The sequence below is a fragment of the Phodopus roborovskii genome, unplaced genomic scaffold, assembly GCF_943737965.1.
Source record: "Phodopus roborovskii unplaced genomic scaffold, PHOROB, whole genome shotgun sequence".
Lineage (NCBI taxonomy): Eukaryota > Metazoa > Chordata > Mammalia > Rodentia > Cricetidae > Phodopus > Phodopus roborovskii.
The window spans coordinates 16,136,964-16,150,497 of record NW_026126410.1 but is presented as its reverse complement, the minus strand read 5'-3'; positions in this window follow the sequence as shown (position 1 = coordinate 16,150,497).

Sequence of the window (13,534 nt, the reverse complement as noted above, 5' to 3'; positions counted from 1 at the left end):
AAAGCTCCTTAACCCTTCATGTATAGCCAATATTCAAGCCCCACACTGAGGGAACACTAAGGTAGGACCTCCCTTCTCTCTCCATAGTCCTCTCAAGAATGAACTGCATCATAGGTAAGTACACTTTACATGACATCCTACTGCTTGGTGTTTTCTAAGATCTTGTCTCAGCTTTCTGTATGCCTTCAGCTGTGAGGCCAGCATGATAGTAATGGATGATGTCATCCTTGGTAGCAATGTTTTCAAGTAAGCCCTTGTTGCATAGTCAATGCATTTTGTACAAACAAACCCCTATTGATTGCCAAGTGCCAAATACTGTCATACAGGGTACAGAAAACACACACGTCTCAGCTGTTATTCTTCCCATGGAGAAACTTCATTTGAAATTAGAAGGCATTTGAGGACCCAATTCTATTTTCTTGTACTAAGTAGCCAGCCTACCTGGGTCCCAGACCCCTATAAGAACCCAAGTAAAATAATTTCTTCAAAAAATATAAATAAATAATGCACATATGCCTATTCTCTTTTTAAAATAATCTAATGAAAAAGTATTTGTCTGAAGCAGCTAAGTTTCTTGTCATTTGTTTTCTTGACTGACTTAAACAGTCAGGTGGTCTGAGTTTATCAAGAAAGCTAGTATTTTTCACTTTCTCTTCCTTTCATTGCATGTGGTTTAGCAGATACCTCTATCCCCAAAAGGATCTCTGTCAAGTGTTCAGCTGGGAAAATGTACAGCAGTGTGTGTGCCCAGGCAAGTGCAAACAACAAAAGGAGTTGATAGAAAGCCTATGCTTGAGAGGAGGTGCTGGGCAGCACAGGAACCATTGAACACACTCAAGAAAGCAGAATTTGAGTCTGGCAGTGGTGACACATGCCTTTAGTCTTAACAAGTCTTAACAATCAGGAGGCAGAGGCAGGAGGATCTCTGTAAATTTGAGGCCAGCTTGGTCTGCAGAATTAGTTCCATGACAGGCAAGACTACACAGAGAAACCTTATCTCAAAAAAATATTTTTAAAAAGCAGAATGTTTAGATAAACATTGATTAGATACTAAATCAAATTACATTAAATCAAATGAATGCTTATTGGCTCTATATGGAAAAATGCTAAGTAATGATATGAAGATTTAAAAAACTAATTAAAAAAAACTGTAGCCTTAGTTCTCAAGGACATCAAAATTGAGTAAGCAAATAAGCAGAAAAAAAAAATACAATCCAAAGTATAATTGTATCTAGGAAGGAACCTTGGAAATTAAAAAAAAAAAAAAGTCTGACAGGCAGATGTCTTTAATCCCAGCAGTCAGAAGGCAGAGGCAAGTGGATCTCAATGAGTTCAAGGACAGCTTGGTCTATGTGGCAAGTTCCAGGAGAGCCACAGCCTCATAGTGAGACCCTGCCTCAAAAATAAATAATAAGCAAATAAAGGAGTTCTGAACCCAGACAGAGGATGAGACAGGTGAAGAGAGATCACCACACTCAAACTGGTTCAGCAGACATTTTATCTCTGCTTTTATCAACTGCCTACAGATTGCTCAGCAAACCTGAGCTCAGCACACCACTATCTAGCCTGTTCTTGATGACCTCAGTATTTCTGAACAATTCTAATCTCTTGGCAGGTTTCTCTGGCAACCCAAACATGCTCCAATATTAACATCACCGAATAACTAACTATCAAGTTTAACTTTATCCTAAGAATCAGGACGAGTGCCTTCACGTCTCATCAGTCTATCCCCAGGCATTTTATGAATGTGAATGTTTAGTCTATGTCTTCAAGAAGCACACTTGCCTTTTTATAAGATATGAGTAATTTCTCTGGACCATCTGAGTCCATGATAAAAGACCTGTATAGACTATAAATTGTGATTTTATAAACTGGTTATTAGCTAAGACAGCTAATAATGTGGAGTCAATCCACAGAGTTCTAAACAGTAGGAAGTAAAGAAATGTTATTCTTATATAGACACTATCAAACATACATGAGGGTGGGGAGTTACTACATACAGTGCCAAGTTTCCTGTGGGTACCGCCAGAGAATAATAAACATCCAATATAGACATAGCTTAAACTACTTGGATGTAAAAGGAAACAAGATTTACACTACAGTATTGGGAATAGGGCCTATTAACCCAAAAGACATCCATCCCTGGCCCAAGCAAGCACTAAGTTATCCTAAATGTTATCAGATGGATGGTTCCAAATATAGTAGCATTTAGACATCTATATTGAAAGATTAGCAGGAAGGATACTTAGGAAAAAACAAAGTGTTTTTAAGTAAAGGCAATCCAATCTATGGGCCAGCGGAAGGCTTGGGAACAATAGTGTAGATTAGATAAGGCCTAACTGACCCTTTGAGATTCAGATGAAACCCATTTTGTGCTTTGAAGGGAGATTTCCATCAAGCTCAGAAGTTTACAGACCTAAAACCTGTTTGATGAATCAAATATAAATGAAGTTGGGGAGTTACTTCATACAGTGCCAAGTTTCATGTGGGGCTGAGTACCGCCAGAGAATAACAAACATCAAAAGAATGTTGTTAGACAAAAAAAATTAAAAAAAAAAAAAGCCTTTTAATTGAAAAACAAGGTTGCCCAAACGAAAGCTATAGTGTCTCAGCTCTTCAAGTACAAACATCAATTACCGTGTTAGAAACAAGGGTAAGGAATCGAGTAGCCACTGCAATAGCGTTGATCTCTTCATAGTGCCCACATATGGTTAAGGCAGAGAGCTGTAATCAGAAGTGGAACCCATGTCTGTCCAGACACATGCACAGGCACTGATTGTAGACAGTATTGTCTCTTAGTCAACAGGGCAAGGTGAAAAGGGCCAGATGCAGGTTCCCCTAGACAGGAAGTAGGAGCCTGGCACAGGTGCTCTCAAGGCCATGAGTGGCCTAGATTACGGAAGTGAGGACTCATTGAGCACTTTGACACACATTTTTAATATTTGCTGAAAGAATGGATAAATGAATAGTGAATTTTCCAGGAGACTTAAGGACTGGAAAGTCTGAATTCTGAAACTAGAAAATTTCCTATAAGCCAGAGAGCCCCCAAACAAAGTAAATCATTTACTAATCTCCACCTTAAAACTATGTTATCTTGGACACTTGTCAGGGACAGAGTTATCTGATTGCCAGTGAAGCTCCAGCACATGTTTACTTTTTCACTCATGTTAATGCTGTCTTTGTTCTCCCTGAACATCATGCAGAATTGACAATACCATTCACCATCTCCCCGAAAAGACACTCATTCCTATTTCCCTTAAAGCTTAGAAACTTCTACATGTTATCCAGTTCACAAAGACACAAAGGTTTAAGCAATAACAACCTTCTTCTAGATCATTTTTCCCATTTCAATTGCATGACTATTACAAAGCACTTGTTAATTTGCTGCTGACCTTGGTTTGCTTCTTCATTTTGCATATGTGTGTGCTACTAAGAGTCTTCTAGGATGTGTACCAATAAATCCTCAAATCCTGAGTGTTTTGATAGAATCTTAAATCTTTAAAGTTTCCTGGAAAAATAACCAGGTAGACACAATAGATGATTCGAGACAGGTACAGTCCATCACAATGGAAGTCACAACAGCAAGAAAGAAGTGACTAGTCACAGTGCATCCATAGTCAGGAAGCAGAGAGAGATGGATGCTGCAGGTTGGCTCCCCAGCCAATGGAATAGCACCCCGACTCAATTTACATAATGTAGAAAATCCCTCACAGACACACCTAGGGGTTTGTTTCTAGAATAATTTAAATACCATCAAGTTGACAATCAAAATTAATCATCACAATGTCTTTAAATAATGTTCATTACTTTCCACAAAAAGAAATAAGGTCTAAACTAGCAAAAAGGATACAGTAGCTATACATAAATGCAACCACTCTGTCTGTACTAAACCACTACTACTTTTACTCTCTTTGTATAGATGTGTGCATGCATGCATATGTATGACCTGTGTGTGCATTTATAGATATATCAGTGCATGGTTGATATTAGATAACTTCCATCTTATTTCTCTGAGACAAGGTTTTTACTGAACCTGGAGCTCACCAGTTGACCAGACTGGCAGGGCAATAAGCCCCCATGGTTCTTGTTTCCATTTCTCAGTGCTAGGGTTATAAGCAACATGATAGCCAGGTTGTTATATGGGTTTTAAGGGCACAAACTCCATGTTTGTGCAGCAAACACTGTTCCCACTGAACTGTCTCCAAGGCTATCCACTACTACTCTTCCCCCCCCTTTTGTGTGTGTGTGTGTGTGTGTGTGTGTGTGTGTGTGTGTGTGTGTGTGTGTGTGTTTCAAGACAGTTTTTCTGTATAGCCCCTGGCCTTGAACTCACAGAAATGCACCTGCCTCTGCCTCCCGAGTGCTGGGATTAAAGACATGCACCACTACTGCCCTGCTTGTCCACCACTACTCTTAAACTAACACTACATCATAGACTTCTTCCAAGTCACAGAGAGCTTTCTTTTAACATATTTAATTATCTCATTTCTTTTCTTAAAGTGCCCACTTTCTCCATTCTAGAAATTGTTTTATACCCTGTTATCCTTTTGAATATACTACAACTGGTTGGTTTTCCATTTACAAATTTTAATGTATTACATATGTAATTCCTGCTTGGGGTAAAATTGTTTGATCTAAGGGAATGTAGATATCAATTTGTTTTGAGACAGGATCTCACTATATAGCTCTGGCTAGCCTGAAACTCACCATGTAGGCCAATCTGGCCTCAAACTCAGAGCTCTACCTCTCCCTCTCCCCACCCACCCTGTCCCAGAGCTGGGATTAGATGTGTGCCCTGCTATATATTTTTATTTTTATTCCCAACTGCTCTTCTAAGTACACACCCAATAATATTCTCACCCACAAGTATATAACAAAAATTCATGACCATATATGCTCAAATTATTGTTTTTATGGGTATTTTAGTATTTACATTTTTTACTCTTAGTTTGCTAAGGCTGTTATAATAAAATACCACAGTGTTGGCATCTTGAACAATAGAATTTAATTTCTCACAGTTCTGGAGGCCAGGAGTGTAAGATTCAAATGTTGATAAGTATGGTTTTCTCTAAGTCCTCCTCCTTGACTGACAACTGTCTTCCTTTGTCCCTCCTTCATGGGTCTATGTCCCAAGCACTTTTCCTATGATAGGACACTGGATTAAACTCACCCTATCAGTTTACATAATTGCTTCTTCCAAAAGCCCAGTCTCTGAATACAGTGATATTCCGAGGAATGAAGGGTCAGGATATCAACATATGCACTTGGGGGACACATTTCTGGCCATGATATTAACTGTCTCTATTACTTCCTTTCTGAGACTCCAATTCTGTACATTGGCCATTTTCCTATAAATCAACCCATCTATTCTAATTATTACATGGATTGTTTGTATATTAATGAAATGCTTTCTCTGTATGCTTTTCCTTTGTTGTTGATGTATTCATTTAACAAAGATTACATACCTCACATTTTGGTTAATTAGCAATATGATTGATTGCAGGAAGAATTTTAATTTTTATGCCATTAAGATGTCAGATAGATTTCTCTTAGTTTTCAGATGACTTCCGGCTACAACTTAATTATTAATACAATGCTAGTAGCATGAAGCATCCTGCTAGTAAAAATGCAGGCCAGGAGCGTAAATCAGTGGTAGACTGCTTGCCTAGCACATAGAGGCTCCAGATTTGATCCTCAGAACAACAAATACAACAAAAAATACAGGAAAGAAGCAAGGGATGAAGGGAGGGGGGAGAAGAGGAAGGAGAAGGAGAGAGGGAGAAGGGAGGGAGGGAAGGAGGAAGAGAGGAAGGGAGAGAGGGGAAAAGAGGGAGGAAGAGAGGGAAGGGAGGGAGGGAGAGAAAAGAGTAAGGAATTATGGAGGGGAGGAAGGGAGGGAGGGAGGAAGGAAGGAAGGAAGGAAGGAAGGAAGGAAGAAAGAAAGAAAGAAAGAAAGAAAGAAAGAAAGGGAGGGAGGAAGATAGGAAGAAAGGGAGACAGTAGGTAGAAGGAAAACAGAAAGGGAAAAGATGTGGAACTCACTTAGCAGAATGCTTCCCTAGCCTGAAGCTCTGGGTACAAATCCCAGCACTGCAAAAATGAGGCTGATGATGTAAGCACTTGGAAGGCAGAATTAAAGGTCATCCTCACCTACACAGTAAATTTGAGGTCAGCCTGGTATATGTGTGATGCTGTCTCACAAGAAAGAGAATGTAAAACCCACACTCAAATGTAAGTTTGTAGATTGTCCTCTTATTACGCCTCACTGGTCCTCTTCCAGTACTGTTATATATTAAGATAGCCACTCTTAAGAGGAAGGCAGAATTGTAGTTTGTGAAGCCAGCTATCTTTTTGGCAGGCAAATAGTAATCTACAGTGGTTTTGTTTGAGAGTCACAAAAAAACAATCCCTTTGGTACTATGTGTCCCATTAAAATATTGTTTTCTTTTCTCCAGAAAGTCCTAGGATAAAGTAAGAGCCTGTTGTAAAGAGATGCCATTGGCATCGTGAGAAATGTCTTCTCACACAGATCTAATACCTCATGCGGGCAAAGTGCCACACTCAAGAGTGACACAGATGGGTGTCATCTAAAGTTCATATGGCACCCGCTTTGCACAGCTCTCTTTTTATCCTTTCTTTGTGTTTGTGACCTCATTGCTGTTAACATAAGACATCACAAAATTAAAGCTAATGTTTGAAATTAATAAGCTCCAATGGAAAATACATCTTTATATTTCCTTAGTCTCTGATAGTTTAAGGTTACCATGACCTCTAAATATGTCAATAATATATCAAAGGCCCCAAGCAATACAGATACTATCGTAAAACTTATAAGGCCTTAGTCAAGTGTGGTGACACATATCTGCAATCTCGGCATTTGGGATGTGGATTAGGGACTCAGGGGGACAGCAAGTTCAAGACCAGCCTCGGCTACATAGCAAGACCCTGTTTAAAAAAAAAAAAAACAATCAAGGCCTAAGGATGTATCTCAGTGGTAGAATGCTGGCCTACATTATGAAGATTCCGGGTTTGAATCCTACCACCAAGGAGGAAAGACAAAATCAAATCATCAATGTGTGTTATTGCAATTTCTCAATTGTCTAAATCCAAACCATCCACCCTGGCCTCCTTTTCCTGTCCTCAAGGCTGCTGGATACAGTTGACTTCCAGAACATCATGTACTTGGTCTTGGCTGACACTTCTGAGAATGCCCCAGCTCCAATTTTTGGTTGTCACATGCACTGGGGTCTGGCTGTGCTCATATTCAGCATTTCCAATCATACTGACCCTGTGTACATTCCTTAGCCTGGCCTTTGCCTCCCAGACAAGGTCACAGTTCTTAACAAAGTTCCTTGCCTATCTTTTCAGTCACAGGACTGACAAGGCTTCTACCCCAAAGCTTAACTATGAGGATAGCAGGAACCCAAACTCTTTCCCACCCTACCTAGATCTGCTTCTCTGTGCTCAGGAAGCAAGCAAGTGAGCCCAGGCCCTTGCTTGCACATAACCCTTCCCTCCACTATCTCATTCAAATCCTAGCACACGGATGTTCAGGGTCTGGAAACCTCATTGCCTGGGTTTGTATCCAAGTTTTGTATTTATTAACCATGAGACCTTGAACAAAATACTTAGCCCACAGTGTCCAGGGTTCCTCATGCATAAAATGAGAATAATAGTACTGTGTGGCAGAATGGCTAACTACCTAACATTGGCCTCTGAATGTTGGCTACAATCCTATCAAGAGAGGTTGGGATTACTTGGTAAGTTGCAACAGATGAACCTGATATAGTTTGCAATCAGCTTCTCTAACACACTGGAGCTCTTGGAAGATGCATATTGGCCATTTTGAAGTCACTCAGAGAATATCATTTAGCCCAATTCTGACACTCCAGGAAACCTAAATCCATATAAGACATTAAGGTAAGTTGCTTAGCAGCAAAACTGGCTGTATTCCTCCTTCCATTGTGTGTTTCCTAAAAAAAAATTTGTAAGTAAGTGAACATTGATTAACCAGACACACTGTTTCAGGTATTGGTGACTACAGTCATGCTTTCTGAGATCTAGGTCTCCAAGGATAGGAGCCACCCTCCTGATCCTAGTCCAAGATATCAGGTGACACGTGACTTGGACCAAGTTCTAAGGACTGTGAAGAGGTGGATCTTCTGAGCCTCACTTTACAGCCATGGAAATCTCAGGGCAAACCAGACACATGGTTTCCAGACCTATGAAAAGCCAAGTTGCTTTTGTTAAACCATCAAGTCAGTGGTGCTTGTTAGGAAAATTCTAGATAACTTATATAGAAATCTATAGTTTTACAAACAGAATTTTAAAATGAACCTAAAATTATGTCTTGCTTTAATAGCAAATCTACTTAACTCCCCTCTAAACAGTCTGGTGTGATGTTCTTATATTCCTATAAACCTAGCATTTGGGAGGTAGAGGAAGGAAGGTCAAGAAGTTTAAGACAAATTGTGACTGTATGAGACTCTGTCACAAAAAATAACCACCCCCCCCAAAAAAAAAGAAGAAAGAAAGAAAAGAAGAAAAAAATTCTTTTCCTAGCATGTAAAAAGACTTGGTTTCTGGAGCTGGAAAGATGGTTCAGTGGTTGAGAGCACCGCTGCTCAGAGGTCCTGAGTTCAATTCCCAGCAACTTCATGGTGGCTCATAGCCATCTACAATCAGATCTAGTGCTCTCTTCTGGCGCAGAGGCATATATGTAGGCAGAACATTGTATACAGAATAAATAAATAAATATTTAAAAAAAAAACAAACTTGGTTTCCATCACCAGCAATGCAAAATTAAAGAGAAATTTATTGGAGATAAACCTAGAATATATACTTCATCAATACAAGGACAGTATATTTGACCCATTATTCTTCGTCAACTAATGTTTATTAATAGAAGTTCACTGAGTCAAAGTATACTATGATTACGGAATCTTCTTGTAGGGAGCCGTCCCTGCATTCTCCATTACAAGATGGCGCCTGCATCCGGCTGGCGTTGAGAATAAACAAGTCAGTGCGCAGGTGCAGGGTGATTTTCCCTCCCTTGGCCTCTGCCTCTCCCATGGTGTCATATGGGCCGATGGGCTGCAGCCAATCAGGAGGTGACACGTCCAATCAGGAGGCGAAGGTTGTAAACCTATATAAGGGTTGGATTTTGGATGTTTGGAATCTCCGCTCTGTAAGCTTATGCTCTCCCTCTCAAGATGCATTAAAGCTTTACTGCAGAAGGATCCTGAGTCATCAGTGTGACTGGTCAATATGACAAAACTTAGCCTTGGTTTTGTCATTCTTAAGAAGGAGATAATAAGAATTCTCTACCACTAATTAGGTTCAGGGGTTTATTATTTTTTTAAGTGCATGAAGTTAGGAGGGGGATGTAGAGGAGAGATTTTAGAGGAGTTGTAGGAAGGCAAAAACGTATGACCAACATGCGTTTCATACACACATGAAATACTCCAGTAATAAGCTAAAAATATTATATTTATTTTTGATTGGTACTTTTCCTTCTTTTTATCATTTTTTAACAACACAATAAGTCCATTCAGTGCTGTCCTTATGTGCATGGGTGAGGGTACAGCCAGTAGAGCAAGCACAATTGATCAAATTTAAATCCTCCCAACACCCAGCAACTATGAATACCTCCTTAGTTACAGGTAGAACCTGTGGTGGTTTGAGTGAGAATGGGCCCATAGGCTCAGACATTTGAATATTTAGTCCCCAGTTGGTGCAACTATTTGAGGGAGGATTCAGAGATGTGGCATTGTTGGAAGAGGTATGACAATAAAGACAGGCTTTGATATTCCAAAAGCCTACACTGGTCCCACTTAGCTCCCTCTCTGCCTTGTGGTTTTGTCTCTGTAGCGCCTGCACTACCATCTGTTCCATGAATCGGGCGAAGGCCTAGAGATTGAAATAAAGACAAGACAGCAGATCATTCGTTCAACGGCAATGTCAGAACACCAAATGCCGAATGTCGTTTATTGAGGGGAAAGCACGGGCTTAAATACAGACTTACAGCACAGTGGAAAATTACAGGAATTTTAGGCTTAGCTCCTCCCTACGAGGTGTTGTCATGAGGTGTGTTATCAAAATGGGAAGAATACCAACAACAGCCTTGGGGCAAGGAGTTCTGGCCAACAGCTTCAGGCTTGCTCAAGATGCCTCCAGGGACCATGCAGAGCCCTACAGTCTCAAGATATAAACTCTCAGCTAGTACTCTAGCAGTGCGCTGCTTGTCTGGGCCTATACATCCTATCATGAAGGTCATGAATTCTAACTTTCTGAAATTGTAAGCCCCAAATAAACTCTTTCTTAACTAAGTTGCCTTGGTCATGGTTTCTAATTTTAGCAATAGAAAAGTAAATAAGACAAAAAGGCTGAAAGACAATTAAGAAAATGCTCCACATCCCTAGCTATCAGGGAAATGCAAATCAAAACAATTTTGAGATACCATCTTACTCCTGCCAGAATGGCTAAAATTAGAAACACCAATGATGACTCATGTTGGAGAGGATGAGGAGAAAGTGGAACACTCCTCCACTGCTGGTGGAAGTGCAAACTCATACAGCCATTTTGGAGATCAATATGGCAGTTCCTTGGGCATATACCCAAAGGATTCATATCCATGCAACAAAGACATCTGTTCAACTATGTTCATAGCAGCACTATTTTTAATAGCAAGAACCTGGAAGCAACCTAGATGCCCCTCAATTGAAGAATGGTTAATGAAGATGTGGCACATCTACACAATGGAACACTACTCTGCAGAAAAAAATAATGGTATCTTGAAATTCACAGGCAAGTGGATGGCACTTGAAGAAACCATCCTGAATGAGGTAACCCAGTCACAAAAAGAGGAACATAGTATGTACTCACTCATATATGGATTTTAGACCTAGATCAAAGGATCACCAGCCTATAATTCACACCACCAGAGGAACTAGGATACAAGGTGTATTCTAAGAGATTCATATAAAGTCCCTCACAGAACTGGTAATGGATATGTCCCCCAGAGCTAAGGGGAAGTGGGGGGGGGCAGCAAATGGAGAGAGAAGTAGGAGAAAACGAGGGGGAGGTAAGGAAAACATGTGGGACCAGGAAGATTGAGCCTGGTTAGGAATAGAAGACAGGAAAGAGAGAGAGAGAGAGAGAGAGAGAGAACATAAAATAGGGAGCCAATATTGGTTTGAAGATAAAATTGAACACAAAGAAAGGTCTTGAGAACTACAAGACTGCTGCCAACTAACAATTTGAGCTTCCGTGGAAAGGCTACCATAAATGCCCTTCCCAGAGAGTGAGATCAACAACTAACTTATCCATGGAGCCCTCATCTAATGCCTGTTGGAAACAGGAGCAAACACCCATACATAAACACTGAGTGGAAGTAGAACCCAGATGCAGATGGAGAGGACAAGACCAGGCGGCAGAAACACATACAGACAGCTTACCTGAACAAGGAGGAGCTAACAGCTCACCAGACTGATAGCTGGGAAGCCAGCATGGGACTGACTCAGGCCCCCTGAATATGGGTCTCAGCCAGAAGGACTGAGCAGTCTAAGGGACCTCAGACAGTGGAGCCAGGATGTATCCCAGGAGCACAAAAGGACTTTTCGAACACATCCCCCATGGAGGGATAACTGCCTTAATCTAGAGACAGGAGAGAAGCCCTAGTTCCTACTTCACATGACCTGTCAGACCTACATGACCCCTACTGGATGACATTCCCCTACATTTGGAATTGGGGTTGGGGGGATGGGAGGGTGGTTAGAATGCATGTGAGAGGGCAGAGAGGGTAAAAGGAGGAAGGGAGGGAGTGAGGGAGGGAGGGAGGGAGGGAGGAAGGGAGGGAGAGGGAACTGGCATCGACATGTAAAATAATAAATTAAATTAAAAAAATGCTTTGACTCCAAAATTTAAGTTCAAGGACAAGTTACTGGGGAAAAGGATTTCTATTTTTGTTTCCACAGAAAATGAAAAGATGTGGATTCCTTCCACACTAATGTGGTTTGATCAAGCCAGACCACCTGAAACAAAGTACCAGGTGATCCTACATTCAAAACAGCTGGACAAAGCAGCCTGACAGACTACAGCCAGGATTTCTGAATCTTCTTCTTCGAATCCCCCATGACAGCGCCCCTTACCAGCAGGAAGTAGTTTGGAAAGAACAACACCCAAATTCCCAAATATTGTCTATAAATGTTTGTTTTCATTTAAATGGACTTGGTTATATATTTTTAAAAAAAAGTAAATAAGACAAAACCTCATGAGTATCCCCCTAACTATTCTGGAATATTTGTTGGCTTGATCTTGTGCAGGCTTTATTCAGTAATCACAGCTGCTGTGATAACAAATGCACTAACCATGTCCAGATGACATCATTTCACATACTCCTCCCTGCCCTCCAGTTTTTGAGTTCTTGTGGCTTCTTCTTCCAAGATATTCCCTGAGCCTTGGTTGTGGTACTAATGCTTAATGAAGATGTCTTATATAGCCATGTATGGTGGCACATGCCTTTAATCCCAGTGCTCAGAAGGCAGAAACAGGCAGATCTTTGTTAGTTCAAGGATAGCCTGCCTGGTCTACATTTCCTAGGTCAGCCAGGTCTATGCAAAATAAACAACAATAAAAATGTCCTATTTAGGACTGAGCATTCATAGTCATTTATTCTTATATTATTTAGATATTTTATTTTTGATAAATTCATATGTTAATACTGTATTTATATGATTTCCACCCCTCCCTGATCTCTCTCCACTTCCTTCCATTTTCCCAACTCCCTTTCAAATTCATGACCTCTTCTATAATAATAATTATTATATATATTTATATCCATGCACAAATGCACACACTACTGAGTCTATTTAGTATTGCTCATGTGTACATGTGTTTAGGAACTTCATTTACTCTTTGACCAGTTATTAGTATCTACACTGACTTCTGTCTACTCACCAAGGCTAAGAACAGTTCACCATTATGGGTATTAATATATTTAGATGGATTGACAACATGACCATCTTTTAAAAGAAAGAAACCCTTTCTTATTCGTCTTTTCCTTACCTCTGGTCCTCCCACCTCCTTCTAAATAGTGTCCTTCTACTTTGCTTTCTTAAGCACATATATTTCAAATGTAGCTTCCAGATAAGAGAGGAACCATGTGATATTTGCCTTTATGGACCTGTCTATTGTGTTTAACATGAATTATCTACACTTCCATCCCTTTTGCTGGTTTATTTTCTAATTAGCACACAAAACAATAGATTTCATTGTAGATTTGTGATAATTTTGTTGTTGTTGTTAATTCTTTTCCAACTCACCTCCATTGTACATGTATGCCAATTATGTTCATCTGTTGATTTAGTGATAGGCATGTTGCTTGATCATATAACTTGTTTTTTGTGAGCAGTACCATGAAGAATGTGAATATGGAGGGGGCAAAGAAGGAGAAGTACATCTTTGGATTTTTGTCAGTTATGCATGTAAAGCACCAAAAATCTGACCATGGCAAGCAAGCGATTGATAGCCCATA